Source organism: Phyllostomus hastatus, unplaced genomic scaffold (genome assembly GCF_019186645.2).
Source record: "Phyllostomus hastatus isolate PE091 unplaced genomic scaffold, TTU_PhHast_1.1 phas_contig_34, whole genome shotgun sequence".
Classification (NCBI taxonomy): domain Eukaryota; kingdom Metazoa; phylum Chordata; class Mammalia; order Chiroptera; family Phyllostomidae; genus Phyllostomus; species Phyllostomus hastatus.
Window position 1 is genome coordinate 1,367,864 of NW_025333857.1, and position 22,308 is coordinate 1,390,171.

Here is a 22,308-nt window from a genome sequence, read left to right on the forward strand (position 1 = left end):
GATCAAGAAAAAAAGAGAGAGAACCCAAATAAATAAAATCAGAAGTGAAAAGGAGAAATTACAGCTGACACCAGAGAAAAACAAAGAGTTGTAGAGAAAATATTATGAACATCTATATGCCAACAAATTCATCAACCTGGATAAATTCATAGAAACATAACATCTTCCACAAGTAAATCAAGAAGAAACAGAGAATCTGAATAGACAGATTACACCTAGTAAAATTGAAGCAATAATCAAACAACTCTCAACAAACAAAAGCCCTGAATCTGATGGTTTCACGGATGACCAAACATTCAGGGAAGAACAAACATTCAGGGAAGAACAAACACCTCTGGTATTTAAAGTATTTCAAAAACTTCAAGAGAAGGGAAAGTTCCCAAGCTCATTTTATGAAGCCAGCATTATCTAAATTCTAAAACCAGATAAAGATACTGAAAAGAAAAGGAAATTACAGACCAATATCCTTGATAAACATATGTTTCCCTCTTTTCATATACCAAATAATTTTATTATAACAAGAAAACCACTTGAGTTTTAAACACTAGTCATTTTTTACATTAAATACTGTGATTCAGTTACCAACTTGAGTTTTGGAATATCAGTAGTTAACTCCATATAATTCTATATATATTTATAAAAATATTTCAATTTTTAATTAGCTAAAATGAACATCTATTTAAACAGGAGAAATTACATTATGTTGACTTCAACTTGAAAAAATTCCATGTAGAAGTTTAAATTAATCCATATTTTAAGTTTATGTAATGTCTATTTTTTTAGTCTGTTTCTCAATTAAATATTTTCTCATATTTTAGAAATGTCATAAAACATAAAAGATGCGATATAAAGGAATAGACAGATGATTAAAATGAGGGAACATCTTGGTATTTACATAACAATTATTTTGTTCAAACCAAATTTCATAAAATGTAAAGCCTTGAATATTACAAGTAAAAAATACATATAACAGTGTTGTAAAAGAACTGTTTCTAGACAGAGTACCTTGTGTTTTAATGTAGTTTGTGAATATGGTCTTAAAACATGTTTTGGGTTTTTTTTTTAGTGTTAAAACAGGGGCTCAAATAGATACATATTTTTTCAAACAACTCTTCTGCTGCTGACTCTACAAAGTGTATACGACAATACATAAAATTTGGTAGTCTTATACCTGCTTCACTGAAGCACTATAAGAATTATACTTAACAATGACTTTAAGCATTTATCACAGCCTCAGCCCACTAAGTACTTGATTGGATAATTATAATTCAGCCTCACATGATTTCTATCTTACCAGGACAGCATAATCACTTAAACATCATACCATGCTGTGGCTGTTCAATGAAGATTATTTTTTTACAAATCAATGGTTACTCAACAAGGAAGAATCAATAATATCTGATAACATATTTTATCTATCTATATCTATAATATCTTATTTTATGAAATTTTTATGATATCCCATATATCTGCAGATTTTGGATGAAGAATGCTAAATAAACTCTGTGTTAAACCAAACTATACAAAACCATCCCAGCCTTCATAAGTCTTAACTAATTCATTGAGTGGTCACATTGGATTTGTCTATATGACAGAAAGATTGACAAGATGTAGGTTTGTTCAAGTCTATGTGATACAGACCCCGGCCAGCAGGGTCTGTGTGTTGTGGCTGCGATGATCAAATTCACAGACTACAAAAGTCCTGTGGAGAAAACGGGACAGCATGACCACTCTCCAAGTGAGAGAGTGCTGCACCCCTTACCTGTATAAGCTTTTATTGCTTTTCTGGGCACATTACATCGAGGATGGTCCTCATTTACTATGTGCATGTTCGCTTTAGGTGGTTACCTTTTACAGAAAACAAAGGAGAGGATGTTGCTAATTACATCAAAGAAGAAAGAGATTTGTAAATGCAAAGGGGAAATGTAGCTGAACTGGTTACACTCCATATTTGGAGGTTTGACATAGATTGTAGGAAGTTACTTTGAAGATATGCAGTAAACATTTGGTGTCTCAATTCAGGGTGAGGGAGTTTTAGCAAAAGCAAGACTCATGGCAGCCTAGGTACAATATAGGCCTGATTCCCCACAGGGGTACCTATCCATGGATGTGGGTCCTGTGTGCTGATCTCACTCCCCATCGGTTTTCTGAAATCAGGGGCTGGGCTACATTCCCCACTGCCACATAGAATGGTCCCCTATATCCATGTCCATGATGTTGTGCATAAGCTGACTGATGTCTTTGACTGTAAACTTGTGGTCAGAATTGCTACACATTAATCTTTTACCTGCATATCTATATGCAATTTTGCTTTTTCACCAACATTTTTTGCTTTATTTTCTCCCAAACTCACGTTTTGCTCTGTAATTTGTGGTAATGACTGTTCATGATGTTATATTTGTACAGTATTTTAATTTTTATCATTTAGATTTACATATATGATTTGATTTAAGCCCAGAATAGCTTCATGATAACCAGAGCTTTGGAAACATGGAAACTAAGATTCAATACATCTCCTAGAAATAGATTTTGAGATCCTACTAGGAAGTTCTAGCCAATTATTTACCTTAACCAATTCTTCATTAAAGACCAATCTCATTCTGGGAAGACTGGTCTCTTACAGAATACATACTGATAATTGAAGAATGAAGGGAGAAAGCACTTAGCCATCAATATAACAGATGGTGAAGCATTTTAAACCTCACAGTCATACAAGTTAGGTTATTTTCCTTAATCTAATAGAACTGGTAACTGAAAACTAATTTGACAATTAAAGTCACCTATATCCTAGTTTGCTCTAAAATAATTCCTGTTGCATAGAATTGTGGGAAATGTTATATTATATGTAACAAGCTTTACCTGATGCATCTTGTGTGGTAGAGAATCTATAAATACAATTTCTCTTAATACTGAAGGAACTCTGAGAAGTTCTATTTGTTTTTACAATATGCCCCCAGAAGTTCATAACTGTGTCACAGCTTGAAAAAATATTGGGCAATATGCTGCCCCATGGCAGAGGGAAGAATCCAAGACATTATACTGCAGCATTTCACACAGCAGGCAATTTAAGATTCTAGGTTTTGAAATCCATCTTGTGAAATAGTTTCTAGGGTAGGTATAGGATGTTTATTTTAGTAAATTCAAAACCAATATTTTACCCTGTCTTATTCAGTCTCACCATGCACTCATGATAAATGAGAGGGTCAAATAAAAACAACCTGAGAGTTTTGATATGTACACCTAATAAGTGATTTATTCAGAAACATAATGTTTAATCTCAAACTTCTAGTTCCCAAGGCTTTGCAGCATTACCTGACTGAGTGAATTATCCAATTTCTTTGTGAAGAGGGCAATTATTAGTTCTTGTTTTTCTAGCCCTCATGGATGCAGCAGTTTGAAAACTTGGTCATTTATCTTCAGTGTGATCACAATCACGGTCACCTAGGGCCTTTTTGGGATTGCAGCTCAAATAAACTACAAAGATTCCTGAACTAAGCATTAGCATTGCCAGGTTTAAATCACTTTCTCTATTTGAGTTAGTTTCACAGGACATGTGAGCTAAAATTTCCAGTTCTGTTATGTTAGTGGGGGAGATGTGTGAGGATTTCTTTTTTTTTTTTAAATAGAGTCTATAGGAGCAGCAGCATTACTGAGATTGCCTATAATCCTCACTTGAATTAATAATAACTAAAAACTTACTTAAAATAGTATTTTGAACAACAAAGCACTGCATTGTGTAGAAAAGGCAGGTTCACTCACTTTCATTACAATGACATTCACTGTCCACAAAAATATCAATGATTCTTGCTGACTCTTGTTAAACTATCACTAATAAACTTTCTTTAAGTGATTGGCAAAGCAGATTGAAACTGAAATGAAATGAGGAAGTTCACATTTGAACGTATGGAGACTTCCTTGTCTTTACAACAGAGTCAGCATAGCAAAAGTCAGCATAGCATGACATGTGACAGTATAAAATAGATTTTGGAAATATATCTGAAGAGCCAAAGTGAAATAAAAATCTTTCTCAGGAATAGAACTGTCAAAGTAGGCATACTTAATGTTTGGCATCATAGGTACTTATATAACTACTTATTTTAATCATGGGTTACAGAGAGATCAAACAGAATAGCTAAGGAAATTTCTACTATAAATATAACAGAAATTTAGGAGAAAGGAAGAGGGAAACAAGATAAAGACAGGAAGGACCTAGATAGCTTTAGTAATTAAAAATGCAGTTAGGAATTTCTAGGGTCAGTGATGGAACTAAACAACTAAATGAATTGTAAGAAAAGCCCTGGCTGGCGTAGCTCAGTGGATTGAGCACAGGCTGTGAACCAAAGTGTCGCAGGTTCGATTCCCAGTCAGGGGACATGCCTGGGTTGCAGGCCATGACCCTCAGCAACCACACATTGATGTTTCTCTCTCTCTCTCTTTCTCCCTCCCTTCCCTCTCTAAAAATAAATAAATAAAATCTTTTTAAAAAAGAAAAGATGCTTAATGCACAATACCTTAAATAATTGACATAAAATCCTTCTCCCTCTCAGGATATGTATGTGTAGTTGTGTATAAATGAAAGAAACAACTGAGTGAGCCTAAACAAGAGAATAATCATAGATACATGAGGTTTAATTGGAATGGAAAATTACAAGGGAATGGAATCAGGAAATCAGAGGACATAGTAATCATGAAATTATAAATCCATGGAAATACTTAGGAATCTAAGGAACAATGGCAAACATGATTGTGATCTGGACAAAATTAGTATCAATTGAATTCTGCTTTTCTGCACTTAAGATTTGTCAATTATATGAAAGACAGTTTTATTTTAATTGTCAAGTTATATTTAGTTGGAATTTCATTGTCATAGTTTCAAGCCACTTGAAAACAACAGTATCTGCTGCTTAGCTCCATCCCCTAAGAATATCTTGCCAGACTTCATTTTTGTAGTTTTGTACTGTTTCTGCAGATGCATTTTCCTCATATGTTTGACTTTATTCATTAAGGAAAATTTAGAATCATTGGTTTTAGCTGTCATCAGAACTTTGTCTTACTATTTTTAGTCTCTCTATACTCTAAGCCTTTGAAACCAACTATCTTTCTTAAAATTTTAAACCACATATCCCTTTTTAAGCAACTGTGATGGATCACTCCATAGCAAAATATGTTGACCTTTTCATTGTTATATTCAAGGGCATTGTGACTTTTCAGCTTGACCCTTTGTTTCATCTTTGCTCTGCTACTGCTGGGAAAACTTAAATCACCACATGAAAAGCAATGGGAAGGCTACTGAAGAACAGAGTATGACACAACACAGACCTAGTCAGTGGAAACATACCTTAGAGCAGCTGAAGGCAATTTGCTATATTTTTCTCATTGGTTAAGTAGGGAAGAAATACTCACCATCTAACTCACAATAAATAGTATTGATGCCTATCTTTAATAAAAAATAAAATGAACAATGATTAAAACCTCTCATTATAAAAATGAGTTCTGCAATATTTTTACCCTTAACCATCAGACAGGCACAGCATACACACATACACAATATACACACATGCACACTTACAATGGCAGAAGCTATAAAGACTATAATTGTCTGGCTGTTGCGACTCAGTAGGTTAAAGCATTGTCCAGTAAACTGAAAGGTCGTGGGTTTAATTCCTGGTCAGAGCAGAAACCTATGTTGTGGATTTGGTCCCGCGTCAGGGTGTGTATAACAGGCAACCAATCTGTGGTTCTTTGTCGCATCATTGTTTCTCTCTCTTTCTCTCTCTCTCCCTCCCACTCTCTCTAAAGTCATTAAGCACATCCTTGGGAGAGGATAAAAAAAACAATTATATTTTAAAAAAGGAAAATTTGAAAGTAAAGTGATACATGATATAAAAAATTAAAAATATTTACAGAAAACAAAATTTTACATTTTACCAAGTATTAAGTGGAATAAATAAAAATAATAAGTGAACATGGTTTTATAGCTTTTAAAATAAATATTGAAAAGTGTTATTATTTTTAGGTATTAAACTTGGTCTTTAAAAATATGATGTTAAAATACTATCAGAGTCAAAACAAAACTGTTCAGTCTAAATATCTGGTCATCTTTCTCACTGCTTAAATAATTCCTTAAGAATGCTTAAAACACTTTCAGATTACTTTTCCAAACAGCTTCAGGGAATTTCTCAAGTTATACTTCCTAATCACTTCCCAAATCCTTACCATCATCCCTAGGCTACACTAATATGATCATAATGAAAATCATATTTTTTATTATTACAATATCAATTTATAGTCCTGAATGTTTCCTCAGAACGTCTTCATCTACCCCCATTTCCCTGCCTGGCAAATATTTATCCCTGAAGACTCAACTAATCTCTTGACTGCAAGTAATTTATTTCCACCATATGAGTATATTACTGACATAAAGAGGGGTCTCTCTCTCCACATAAAACATCCACCACTAATTGTAAACTTAATAAAAGCCAAAATTAAGATTGGTATATTCCTCTCAACATTTTGGGAAATATTTTGTCCATATTCCAAAAATACTTGAAAAAAATAAAGTTAATCCATAGAGTTTTAGGAGCTTCACAACTAATTACCATGTACCCACTGGTGATTTTCATAACCTCTTGGTGCCCTGGGACTTATTTTTGTTTATTTGTTTTTTGTTCTCATCTTTAAAATAATAATAATCATACCAACCTCAGGGAATTGATATGCACAAGAATAGGTACAATGGGCTTAGAGTTGTGGTAGGTATAAAGTAAGCATTCCATAATTATTGATATTATTATGTTTAAATTAATTTTATGTCTTTAATATTGGTATCAGTTTTTGTTGAAAATTGGGGATTTCCCAAGACTATTGAATGAAAAAGCAGACATACCAGAGTTGTTCTGCTGTTCTGTTCATAGCCTGATACACTACAGAGTATAATTGGAATTTTATAATCTAGTGGTAAACTACAGTGGTAACCATAGGATGAGCTGGAGCACTGTAAAATTCAACTGAAAGGAATCATGGTTTTCTTGGCTATTTTCAATGAACTAGTTTGAAAGTTAATTATTTTTTATTTTAATAGTTTTGCCAAGAAAATAACTACATCTTCAGGAAGCTAAAAAAAAATCTTTTTTCTGTTTTTCATCAAAGTCCTTCTACTCCTCAGTCATTGTGCTGACCTATTAAAATGATAATTGAATCACATGATGAGTACAAAACTTTGGTTAATTCTTTGCTAACAAGTAAATAAAAATTTTCAGAGACAGTGATGAAGTTTGATTTCTGCCATGTAGAGGCTCTAGCATTTGACAGTTTGTTTCTTAATGAAAAACTGAAAGCAGACATTTTCAATGATTACTCAGTGCACTGAGAAAGGAGACATTTTCCTCCTAGTTCTTACTCTTTAAAGCCATGTACCTTCATGGATCTCAGCTTTTGGCAAGGAAATCCACCATGGCAAGTTTTGTGGTTGCTTCTAAACACCTGGTATTAGTTGCTCTGGGGACGTGCAGTGATTCTGTGTACAATATAGTGATTTGACATTTCTGTACATTACAATGTGATCACCCCATTAATTTTAGTAATCAAATCATTTGTCACTGTATAAACTTATCACAATATTATTGACTATGTTCCCTTTCACACTTTTTTTAATCTATCCCCATCCCTCCTTACTGGCAACCATCCCTTTTGTCTCAAACTCTGAGTCTGCTTTTGTTTTATTTAATATTTTTCAGCTTCCAGGTATAAGTGAAACATATAGTATTTGTTTTTCACTGTATGACTTATTTCACTCACCATAATACCCTCTTGGTTCATCCATGTTGTCACAGAAGGCAGGATTTCCTTGTTTGCTCATTTTTATTGACAAATAACATTTCATTGTGTTTTCTTTATCCATGGATCTATCAATGGACAGCAAGGTTTCTTCCATGCCTTGCCTATTGTGAGTAATGTTGCAATGAATATAGGTGTCCATATATCTTTTTTTGAAATAGCATTTGTTTGTTTGTTTGTTTGTTTGTTTGTTTGAATAAATATTCAGAAGTGGAATTTCTTGGTCGTATGGTAGGTCTGTTTTTAGTTTTTTGAGAAATCTCCATACATGAATTGGAGGATTCATATTGTGAAAATGACTATATTATCCTGAGCAATCTAGAGATTCAGCTCAATCCCTACCAAAATATCAATGACAATCTTCTGAGAACCAGGACAAATAATCACAACATTTTCTGAAACCAAAAAAGACCATGAATAGTTGAAGCAATCTTGAGAAGAACAAAGTTGGAGGTATCACACTCCCTGGTTTCAAACTACACTATATAACTATAACAATAAAAACAGTATGGTTTGGGCAAAAACACAGACACATAGATCAAAGGAAGAGAATAGAAAGTCCAGAAAGAAATAATTATATGGTCAACAAACCTACAAAAAAGAGGCAAGAATATACAATGAAGAAACAACAGTCTGTTCAACAACTGGTGTTGTGAAAACTGGACAGATACATACAGAAAAATGAAACTGGACCACTCTTCTACCATATATTAGTACAAAAATAAACTCAAAATGAATGAAAGAATTAAATATAAGGCAATTACTTTTAATGAGAGAAAAAATATGTTTGGAAACCTTAAGTATTTTTTTATTTTTTGAGCATGACCTAGAACAATACTAATTCAGAACACAGCATTATTCAGACATCACCAGGTCTCTAGATTTAGGCAGGAAGAATAGTGGTAATGTAAACAGATGTGCACATGGTTATATTATTTCCAAAATAGTATCTCTCAGTTTTTTTAATGTCATGTTATGACATAGCCTATAAACATGTGTTAACATGGGTGATTTTATAAAGACAATGATTTGATCATTCATTCATTCATTCATTCAATTTATTCAGCAGTTTTTACTATAAGAGGCAGTGGCAGATATAAATCTTAGAGAAGAAATTAACTGTTCAAAAACAGATATAGAAGCCAACTCCAAAAATTATCCTGGAATATAATAACAACCAGATTTGAAGATTTATAAGTGTTCTGGAATTTCATCATGTGTCTTGAACTCTTAGCATGTTCTGAACTCTTTCTAGACATGGTGAATTTCACATATTATGAATCCTGTATCCCCAGGCAGAGAGAAGTATAGCTGGCTTCCTATCCTCTTCTGATGCTACATAGCAGGAATATTCAGAAAAGATCAATATGCAGGCAATGCTCACCAAATTGTGACTGCTGTCACTGACATGTTAATAGCAATACTATGAACAGTAGTGAAGTAGGACTCGATGTGCAGTGGCAATAGCAGTAATATCCTGACCTGACAAAAGTTCTTTGTTATACTAGTTAACTTACTCTCACAGAAACCCCAATAAATATTCTAATATTCAGTTATAATAGTGAATAATATGATGTTGAAGGTTTAAGTATCCTATTCAAAATCACACCGACTTTAAAAAGCAATGGACATTTCTTCAAAACCTGTCTTCCCCATTCCCTCCAATACTGCTTACCCAAATCAAAGCCTGACAAAGACAAAGTTCTGATTAGTCTGCATCAGGGGTCAAGGCTTACATGAGCAAAGAAGAGGGAAGCCACGGGGTCAGGGCATGTGTATATTGTCACCAGAACAATAGGCTAATATTTTCAGAGGACTGATGATGGTTCATGAATGGCTATCAGTTCTTCATGTATATCATTTCATTAAATCATCTCAACAAACCAAAGAGACAAGTTCTGTCAGTAAAGTAATTATCAATCTTTTACAAGAAAACTGAGACAGAGACAAATTTTAAAGGCCACAGAACTAACACGTGATGACGTTGGAAACTGTAGCTAATCAGTCTGGTTTTCAAGTGTGTGCATACTAAGCAATTATGACCTCATCTTCAATTTGGTATGGTAACAAATTTCAACTCTGGTGTCAAACTGAATTGTTTTATGTGACAGTTAAGAAGTGACAATATGGAATACTTTCCTTATTTAAAGGGTCTTTCATTGTCATTTTATTTGTATTTGGGGGGAGGTTCTTTTATTGTTTTTAAATAGATACCAAACTTCTCTATCCCCTGGTTTGTTGCTTGCTAATATCTTTTGATGATTCACAGTTCATGAACACCTACTATGAACAACAACAACAACAGCAAAATGTTCATTGGGCAAAGAAAAGCTGTGAGGGAGAGAGAAATGTGGGTATTCACTGCAAAAGTGAAAAAAGAAAATAATCCATGTGGGGTGGGAAGAGTGGATACTGTTTATTTGAGTCCTGATAACAGCCCAAGGCAGATGATCAAACCTGAGTAGCAATGACTATGTGCAGAAGCAAGGTGATGAAATGCTCTCCCTCAAAAATATCACCAAAATTTAAAGTTAGGCTTGGAAAGGAAGTAGTAGAAAGGTCTTTAAATATGTGAATTATGCTTTGTATATACCACCTAAGTAAAACAATAATACTTTTCTCGTGTGTGTGTGTGTGTGGGTATGTCTATGAAATGACATAAACCTTTGAAATAAAGAGCATGGTTCTGGACAGTTCCAACCATATAATAAATTTGAATAATTATTACTGACATTTCTATCATAAATTCTTATTTATCTGGAATATATCATTATTAAAGAGCCAAGGGAAAACTCTTTAATCTTTAGATTACAGATGTCTGTAGTCTTTACATTTTCATATAGCTTATATTTCTCACTAAAGTTCTCCCCTATTTTCTTTCCTATATTGTCTTTCTTTCTCTATGTTCTCCATACACTAAAATCATCAGTTTAAATGCAACCCCAAATTTGAAAGAAAATAGCATCTAGATTAATATGTAGAAAAATATTTTTAGATATTGTAAGAAGTAATTTCTAATTTGTTTTTGATGTTTTTTGCTAAGTTGATATCTGTATATTGGTGGCAATAAACTTACTCTTTTAGTAGTATAATTTCTTTCCAATTAAAATATGTAAAATATGCTTATTACTACATGTTTGAGTTATGAATGAATCAACACATAAATATCTTCCATTTGTGGACTTACAGCAGATGAAACAAATAGGAATAAGTACCTAAAACAGGTGAGAAATAGTCTGGCTGCAGTTCAACTACAGAAAGAAAATTCTTCCTTTAGTGTTAAAGACTTTATGCCATAAACAGTTATTTATTGATAGATTGTGCATATCTAGTGCTAAACATTGTGTTTCATATTTTCCCAATTCTTGATTTTTATATGCCCAGAAGGAAATAATCCAACCACAAATGAGATAAATGTGTAAAAGTATTTTCTCTAGTTTTTAATTAATAATATTTTGAGTTTAATTCACTTATCAAACATATTCAGCTCAGTGAAGGAGAAAATCTAGCAGGCCAAAAGACTTAGTTGTATTTTTTGTTTTCAATTTGCTAAGTGTATTAAAAGAAGAAATTACTAATAGAAAAATAGAAATTATGGTAATGATTAAGATGACCCACTCATCTTTTTCTTTGTTTTTATTTGTGTTTTGTCTTCTTCTGCTATACACTCTTTTTTTCCAACTTGTAGAGTCTACAGAGGCAGCAGCAAACAGCCATGTTAACTAATTACCTACCAATTTGGAAAGAGGGGGCCTTATTTTAAAAAATATATCAATCATGACCTGAGATTTGAAATATAATTGTTAAATGTGAATTGTATGTGTTGGCTTTTATTTTACTGGGTCTTTATCTGTAGTATTCCTTACTATGATTTTCTCTGCATATCTTCAGTTTTCATTTAAGACATTACATTTTTTACTAGTTTATAGTAATTCATTATCTATAAACACATGCGATTTTTGGTGATATTCATTTCAATTATTTCCTTTTGCCTACTCATGGATAAATACATATATACATATGTATTTTATGTATATATGTATATATACACATAATATACATATATACACACACACACACACACATATATATATATATACTTATAAACATGCCATCCTGCTGTTTTTAAACCTTTAATGCACAAAACATGTTATGGAGTTAGATGCAGATTAAATAGATAGATAGAGAGGCAATTTCCTTACTCCATTTCAGTGACTCCCTAATACAGAAGTGTATTTTATGTGTGAACTGTTTAACCTGGCCTTTACTGATAGAAAATGTTTATATTTCCAATTTTGGTCAGCTATAAAAATGATGAAATTAAGTATTTGTGCAAGTATATCTCTTCACTTGTATAACTGTCTTCTCAATATCAATTCTTCAAACTTTTATTGCTATATTATGTATATTTATAATTTAATTCTAGTTTCCAAAATAACCCCCAAAATTGAATATTTTGATTAATACTGCAAAGAAAATATCATAAAATATCTCTTTCCTCATAACATCTCCAGCTCTAGATTTTAGGTACACATTTTAAACTAATAACCTCATAATTGAAAATTAATGCCTCATCATTTTAATGTGTCTTTATTTTAATAATAAAGATTTTGAACCACTTCTTACTAAGTTTGGTCACTGAATAATTCCTTTTGTGAAACACATATTTTTTTACTTTGAATATTTTTTTACATGGATGATGAAGTTTTTCTAATTCATCTGTAGTTGATTGACTTAATATTTCCAGTTAACTGGTCTTCCCTTCACTGAGATTTGTTTTTCCCCATTCTTCAAACATTGAGCTTGACCATGTGATTTGCTTTAACCATGAATGGGTGTAGATTAGATGGGTGGTGCTGTAGATCAGAAATTCTGGGAGTCATTAATAGTCCCACTACTGCATTTATGTCTCTGCCCAGGTCCCTTCCTTCCTAAAGACATTTCTCCTTCTTCTGGTTTGCAATGTAACACATGAGCAAACTAAGTGTTTGATGTAAGCCACTGAGGATTGGGGGATTATTTCTTAATGTACCATAACCTAGCTGATGTTTATTAATAAACATTTTATTTAAAAATGTATTTGCTCATTAAGGGCTGCAGCTCTGTTTGTTGTTTTATTTAGGTCTTGTTTTCTACACAGTGTTTGCTCCCAACAAACACAACTACCAATGAAGAATTTACTCATTAAATGTAAACATTCAGTATTTCAAGTCTTTAGTTTTAGATTAGCAGAGTCTAACTTTTTTCTCCAATAAGTCTATGTTATTTAGACTTTTAAAAATCTGTGACAAGATATTTATTGTAGGTGTTCTATCTGATGTTGTGTGTGTGTGTGTGTATTTCTCTTTTAAAATTACAAATAAACTGACACCTGAAGGAAAACTAATAGAAAGTCTCATGTTATTTAATGTTACTGCAAAATTAATTTTTATAAAAAACTGAAACATTTTTGTTTTTCTTTCATCTCCTACTAACTCATTTGAGCTTCCTAAGTACTTTTTAATATTTGTGTTGTGATCTGCTAATCCAAATTCTCATAAATGATAGGACCCAATTTAAGTTTTATTTTCCCAGTACTACAGAAATATAAATTATTCACATTTTCAACCTCATTACAATTGAAAGTTATCACAAGATATCTTCACTTTTATATTCTATCTCATTCCTCACCTTTCAAAGTATTAAATAGAAACATGTGTGATAAATATGGAGAAAATACTTTTATGGCTGGTTGAGAAATGACAATACATAGTCATTAATTTAATTTAACAAAAAAATTGCTACCAATGTAGCTTCAAATTTTTTAAAATTTTATGTAACTAAAACTAATTAAGGATGTATAACACCAACATTTATCATGTGTCATATAAATAAATTTTTATCACTTTATCTAAGATGACATAATATCACAAAATGGTAAAGCAATATGAAAAATTTTATGTTATCATTAATGAGAACTTATAATCAAATATATACCTAAAATATAAAAGTTTCATATTTTCTTCTGTGTATAAGGAGAGAATAATTGATAATAACATTAAAGATAATACCATAAATAATTTGTAGATTATTTTAAGTGAATATGTCACCTTTTCTTTATTACCTCTAAGAAAAATCAGTCTTATTAAAACTAAGTTAAAAATAAAGACAATGTTTAGCTGTTACTAGAAAGATCTCCACATATTATTGGATATAAATTGCAATAGAAAACTACTTCTAGTTGAATATGACATAAAAATGTCAAAATATTTGCCCAGAGAGAAAATACATATGAAAAGGTATTTGGGGCATTAATTTCTTTTTATTTTAATTGACTCAAAAAGTAAAAGTCAAAATATTTGTGTTTAGAAGAGAAAATAAGTAGTTTTTGCAGCAACTTAGTTCATGTAAAAGGAAGTCTCCCACTTATAAGTGGGTTGATTTCTAAATAATAATGTATAAATCAGTTATTTGAGAACTGGAATATATTTTTCACTGTGTAATATGATAAACGGTGGTTACGTTGCTTAGTAAATAGCTCCACAAAGTCAGGGTGCAAATAGTTATATTTGTTTTCTTTTCTTGTTTCCTATTTATAACCTTTACAAAACTCTGGTCTATTAAAAGGAACTGTGAACAACCCAGTAGAGAGGCTGAAAAAACAAAACTACAGACTTGGATAAAATATTGCAAATTACATATCTGATAAAGGTTGTATATCTGGCATATGTAAAGAATTCTCAAAAACCAAAGTTTAAAAAATTCAATTAGAAAATCAGCAAAAGTCATGTATAGATATTTCACCAAAGAGAAGATCTAGATGGTAAATAAACATATGAAAATGTTCAACATCATTTACCATTAAGGATATTCAGATTAAATATATATATATATATATATATATATATATATATATATATATATATATATATATATATAAAACAATCACTGTGTACATATTCAAATATCTAAAATTTTTTAAAATTATGACAAAACAAAACGCTCATGAGAATGTGGATAAACTAGATCTTTTATACACTTCTGGTGATAATATGAAATGAGCAGCCACTCTGAGAATTACTTTGTAGTTTCTTATTAAATTATATATGTACCAATTATACAACTCACTAGTCACATCCTTGGGCAGTTATCCCAGGGAAATTAAAGCTTACATTCCCATTAAAACTTGTACATGAATGTTTATACCAGATTTTTGTAGTAACCAAAACTGGAAACACCTGAATGCCTTTCAGTGTGTAAATGTGTAAATAGCGATGGTACATCCACACCATGGAATTCTACTCAACAAAAAAAAGAAAGAAAGAAGGGAAGAAAGAAAGAAAGAAAGAGAGAGAGGGAGGGAGGGAGGGAGGGAGGAAGGAGGAAAGAAAGAAGGAAAGAAAGAAGGAAAGAGAAGAAGAAAGGAAATTTTTAAGATTTTATTTATTTCTAGAGAAAGTGGAAGGGAGAGAGGAAGAGAGGGATAGAACCATCAATGTGTGGTTGCCTCTCATGCACTCCCTACTGGGGACCTGGCCCACAATCTAGGCACATGCCCTGATTGGGAATCTAGCTGGTGACTCTTTGGTTTGCAGGCCAGCCACTTAATCCATTGAGCCACAACAGCCAGGGCTAAACACTATAATAATAGATGCAATAGTCCAGATAAATTTCTAGGACATAATTATCAGTGAAAATCTCAATTACTGAAGTTTAAATACTGTGAGATTTATGTAACATTTATATAGCATTCTTAAAGCTATAGTTGTAGAAGACTAATTAGTGGTTGTCAGGAAATAGGAAATATGGGCTTGTGACTATAAGGGGATTGTGTGAAGGAATTCTCTTATGTTAATGGAAGAGTTCATGTATCTGATATAATTTCTTAGAACTGTGTACATGCACATACACAAATGCATGTAAAACAATTTTAAAAAACTGAATATGGTCAGTAGTCTACTTAAATTGTACTGAGGCCAATTTTCTAGTATTGGTATTAGTATGGTTTTATAGCTCTATAAGATATCACCATTGAAGAAATTTGATTCTATGAACAATAATTTCATACTTTAGCAATTCTCAGGATCACGCTCTCATGAAAGTGTTAACATCTGTCTTTCAAAGACCCACCACTATCATTTCACCAACTAATCTAGGGGTCATCTATCTTTTAATATTCTTTACACCTACATAAAATGTGTAATTATCCACTCTATTTTTAACCCCTGAGGCTAATTCTCCATTCATCTCAGGATACTTTCCAGTGACTACATGCAATCAGGACAGCCAGCATTATGAGGAGGCTACTCCCTTTCTAAGACATTCCAAGTTGATATTACTTTGCTTGTTTACCCTTCCAAAAAGACTGCACTTATTAATTCTAGTCTGAATTTGTAAAATATGTCTGTGGAGAGAAGAAAAACATAAGCAAAATTTTAAAATTTCTTCTCTGATGTAGTGTACTACCATATCAAGATGCCAAGTGAATTGACAAAAGACTATTAAACCTAGCTCTTTGGGGGTTATTAAACAGCCATTACATCAGGACTGAATGAAGACATATAAGGACAAAATTTTCAGGAGATAGATTTGAGCATTTTTTAAAAACAAAAAATGTCTGTAGATTCAATCTACATATACATGATAGTTAGCATTGCTAACTAGTGATTTCTCAGAAAACTTTTCAAGAACTGGATATATATGTTTCAATAATTTCAAAGAGGCATTACTATTTGGGATTTCTTTTATTGTACCATTTGTGTTTTCTGGGGCTCTAGGTTTTAAATGACAAAAGCACTTTATGTCAGTGCCGTGCTAGTTTGATATTAGATAGCATGATTCCTCCAACTTTGCTCTTCTCTCTCAAGATTGCTGTTGCTATTCAGGGACTTTTGTGGTTCCATACAGTTTTGAAATATTTGTTCTTATTCTGTGAAATATGTTATTGGCATCTTGATAGGAATTGCACTGAATCTATAGATTGTTTTGGGTAGAATGGGCATTTTAATTAATCATTGAAATGTCTACTTTAATTAATTCTGCCTATCCATGAACACTATATGTGCTTCCACTTGTTTGTATCTTCTTCACTTTCTTTCTTCAGTGTCTTATAATTTTCTAAGCACAGGTTTTTACATCCTTGGTTAGATTTACTCCTAGGTATATTACCCAGCAATTCCACTGCTGGGAATTTACCTGAAGACACCTGAAACACTAACTGAAAAGAGTATAAGTCCCCCTATGTTCATTGCAGCATTAGTTATAATTGGCAAGATTTGGCAGCAGCCCAAGTGTCCAAGAGTAGATGAGTGGATAAAACAACCAGTATATTTACATGATGGAATACCACTTGGCCATAAAAGATAAGACATTTTTTACCTTTTGTGACAGTATGAATGAACCAAGATATTTTTATGTTAAGTGAATAAGCCAGTCAGAGAAAGAGAAATATCATATGATTTTACTCATATGTGGAATCTAATAAATAAACTGAACTAACAAGCAAAATAGACAAAAATTCATAGATAGAGAGCAAGTTTTACCTGGCAGTGCCTTGTGGGGAACTGCTGACCCACAGCATCCCTGGTGCACAGCTAAGTCATTGTACTCTCTCATGGAAGTTACAGTGAAGGACACAGGCCCTCCTGGACATTGATTTTCTTCTGCATATCTGCACTATTAGTCTAGGTGCCTCCATTGGGAAGTCTTCTCATTTGGGGGAGCTTGAAGACACTTTTCTTCTACTGGCCTCAGTTTAAGGGACATTTTCATTCCTAGCCCTTCCTCTCTTGACTCTCTCCAGTTCCTGGGGCTGTAAAATGGCAGAACCTTTTATTTGAAGCTCCTTCTTGAGAGTATCTCCACATCTGTGTTGTTCCACCTCACCCGGCAGTTCTGTAGGAAAGAAGGAACAGTGGAGGACACTATTCCTTTCTCTAGATTTAGCCTCTTATTTACACTGTAGCAATAAGTGATTAAAGCCTGAGCTCTTATTTTCATTTTGGCTTGTTATTTTAATTGATTAGTCCACACCTGGCAGCTCAGCCCTCTCCAGGTTAGCTCTGCTCTTGACAGTATCTACTACTATCAAAGAAATGTACAGAAGAGACAAGCTGGTTACCCTAATATGACTCTTCATAGTACAGGCATATAAGTGAACTGGGGAAAGATTAACCCCTATAAAAGTGTACGTAATAACACCCAGTTCAAGTATTGTACAAGTAATATTGCCTTTGTGGAAAACATATTTTAAATTGTTTTAGTATAATAATTACCACAAAGATATGAAATATATATTTATGAGAGGGAAACATAGCAATGAGCATTCCATAAGCCTCCTCAGAAGGGGATGCAATATATTTTCTACAACAATGTTATTTATCTACTGAAAAGAATGATAAATATTAAATCAATGCATGTTTAAATTAAAAGATGTTCATCTGAAGATTATAATATCCAGTGATTTACATGCTAATAAGATATATGATCTGGTATCACCATGACATTTACATATTCACTTTAAATGAAATTGGCTTGAACTCACATCTGTGTCCTGTGAAATATCTAATACCCAGTATGGGATGCCTACTAGTGGCTAACAGTCTCTTGTCAAAGTTCCCCACTAATCAATTTCTTGTTCTTATTTTGATAATATTTGCACTTCCAATGATGCTTAGAGCTTCTTCTATGCCTTATGTTTTGGTAACTGTGAAACATATTCTTTCTTCCAATATTTATTAAAAATACTATGCAAATTTTCTAGTATAATTCTAGATCTGAAAGAAAATATAAATCATAATATATGAATAAAAACTATAATATAAAATACCATTCATTCTTAAAAAAGCCCTCAGTCATACATTTCACAATTTCTGTGGGCTTGCTTTTCCTTTTTGTTGCCCCATTCAGGTTAAACCTAGAGAATGTTATTTCTATCCTTATCCACATCTGTTGGAAATTTTTCTATACAAAGGTATTTCTCTCCATGAGAAGAATCTGCAATGGTTTCTTAATTAATTATCTATTTTCTGTCATGCTATGAGAGCATTCTGAAACAAGAGCTATAATTAAGTAATGCAATCCATTTAATAAAGGTCACATTTGAGGTGCTATAGCTCCAGGATTAACAAATACTCCAGTGTGTCAAGAAGTGGTGAGTACAGAAAAGATGTGTATTTATACAATAAAATGTGTTCAAGTCCGTGGCAAGAATCTTTAATTCAGTACCATTAATAAATAGAAAAAGTAATATTTATTCATCACTTTCTATGTACCAGGCAGCATGAGAACATCCCCTCTTTTATTTATTTTAATCTCTATAACCATACTGTTAGTTAAGATTACTATCTCTGTGAACAGATTTGTAAAAATTTGCACCCAAAGATAAAATAACTTGCCCATGGACCTACACCTAGTGAAATAACAGAGCTAAGAGCCAAAAAAATGCATTCTGATTACAGGCCCAACTTACATCCAAAGATCAGGATTTTTGGCTTTTTGTGGGAATAATTCATTAATAGGATGAATATTTTTTAGCACTGTATTTTATCAGATTCTAAAATAATTACCTTAAATAGAAATGATCAAAAGAAAATGTACATTATTATAAAGTATTAGTAATTATATAAATAAGATGTTCTGTCCTAGCCTGTAAAGTCAGTATATAACTTTCCAATCTTTTATTCAAAGAATATTAATTGTTATGCTTTCCTTCATGGTGAAATATGTAAAGTCTTCAGTGAAACGTTTAGGGAGTATATTGAGAAATGAATGTTTATTAACAAAAATCATGTTGAAAGTAAATAAAATATCTTTTTTGTAGACTTTTGTTTCCTGTCTTTGTTCTCATATACTTTATTGTTACTTCTTAGCTTCTAAATAAGATTGATCAGTGAGTGAATTACATGGTTGCCTGAGTATGGATAGTGGGAAGTGTTAGTGTGAGTCAGTGTGCCATAAATCAAGCAGCAGATGAATGCTTGGAAAACACAGTTCTCTGACTGACAAATTAAAATAATTAAAAAATAAATAAACTAGACTCATTTATTTAAGAGATATACAACATGAGTAATAACTTTGATAATATACAGAATATGGCTGTCCAACATGTTTTTCCCTTTATTTAGAAAATTAAAAATATAGCATGCAAGGTATTCCACTAAGCAGTGTGGGAGATTTAAGTATGGAAAATACAAGTATTTGTCAAATAGATTGACCTCAAGTAGGGGAAATAAAATATAACACTAAACCATAGAGTAGAAATTAATAGCAAATATTTATCATCATTTGGAAGAGAAAAAAATGTTTCCTAGAATAATGATTTGAAAAACAGAGATTCTTTGAAAGTGTTTTCATGCATCTATGCTATGACTTTAAAAAATGGCTTTTGAAGTAGCTGTTGCAATGTAAGCATGCCTCCTATTTTGTACAACAGAGACACTCAAACAAAGAAATAAAAAAAGTTGTCTTTGCTTTCTTACTCTCCTTCAGTGTCCACACAATTCAATGCCCATTGCTGTAAACTCTTTTTATTATTTCCATCTCTTTTTTCTTCCATTTTATCATCTCTTTAGTTTGTGCCAGTTATTGCAATAAGCACTGGGAATGGACAAGAATTAGCCAAAGTCTCCTTCCTCAAGGAGATTTTACTCTAGACCAGCAATTTCAACCGGTGTACAGAAGAGGCACACTGGGCATTGAGGTTATGTATTCTTAGGAAAAATTTGAGGTTATGTATTCTTAGGAAAATGTTTTCCAATTTATTCATCTGTACTGTAAAAATAAATTTTTTGCCACTGTTTTTGTTTACATTATTATGACTGTGTGCACTGCAAAATTTTTAAAAAATATGTAATACCTGATTATTTTAGGCAGGGGTGCTGACTGCTTTTCCTTAAACTGTCAAATAAAATAACAATAACCAACACATAGGAAGCCTTTTCAGTGTGAATGAATAAAAATTATACATATTTTTGTCAGACTGGCAAGAATATATTTTTGGGTGTGCCACAGAATTTAGCAATTCATTTATGTGTGTCCTGAAAGTAAAAAGGTTACAAATAGCTGTGCTAGAAAATCAATGTCAGAAGCACCTTTCAGATTTTTTTCTTGCTGTCCCTTTTTTGCTCACTGTTTTAATATATCATCTTCTGTTTATGGGATTAGGAACTAATAGATTCCTAGACTGTCCCCACATTAAACCTGCACATTGGCTCTCTCTGTTGGCAGGAGGGGAAGCTGTATTACTATAATCAGGATTTATTGAAAAAGGACGTGGGCCAAAATGTAGACAACAGTTATGTGTGTAAATGAATAACAGAATACATGCAAAAATATCTATGTGATAATATTCATAAAGGGATATTTATAATAGTGAAATAGAAGACATAATTTAAATCTCTATTAACATTATGATAATTCAATAAATAGTACACAATTATTAAAAATGATGATGCATTTATAATTTCTGACCTCATAAAAATGCCCATGATATATTTTCAAGTGTGTGTATGACACAGAAACCCTAGAGGAATATGTATCAAATTAAGATTGATTATATCTGTGTCAACAAACTAAAGTTAGCAGTTGAACATTTTTTTCAACGTCACTCATTATAATAATGTATTAAAAATCCTAATATAATTTTAATTACAATGTTATTAATTAAATATAAAATAAGTATATTCATATTATAAAATGGAGTTCTCATATAAATAAAAATATTACAACAGCACTATTTTATATAGTAAGTAATACAAATTTGAGGTTATGCATTTTTAGGAAAATGTTTTCCAATTTATTCATCTGTACTGTAAAAATAAATTTTTGCCACTGTTTTTGTTTACATTATTATGACTGTTTGTTATAAATACTAATGCAGTTGGCGCAAAGTGATCAGCAAATTGTAGGCATTATTATCTAGTCAGTAAATCCACTATTAGAAAATATATTTGTTGGACAAGTTTATAATTCTGTGCACATGATATTATCTTCTTTTTTTTCAACTAAAGAAGATAAGTGAGTTTTTACAGATTTAGGCTAACTGCAAAAATCTCTTTATTGTTGCAATGATCATGTCAATATTTATAAGAGGTAGATCTGTAACCATGACAGATGATTTATGTATAACACCTGAATAAAAATGTATATGATAAATTTTTATTTTTCTGAAAGTGATTACTAATATTAGATTATATATAACCAGGAGAAAAAATAGTGTCAATTAGATTAACCAATAATATAAGATCACAATCTGAACATCTCTGGGGATATTTTAAAAATAGTTTGTTGTATTTTATGCAGGTAATTTAATCACCTGCATAAAATATTTTATTTGCAAGGGAAGTATTTTATTTGCAAAGGAATCATCATGAAGTACTGGCAAATAGAAAGAATTAAACTCTGAGCATGGAAAAGAGCCAAAATATATCTGTATGAATTTCCACCAACCCTCCAATCCTCTGTCATTTAAATTATTAAATAATTTATTATTTT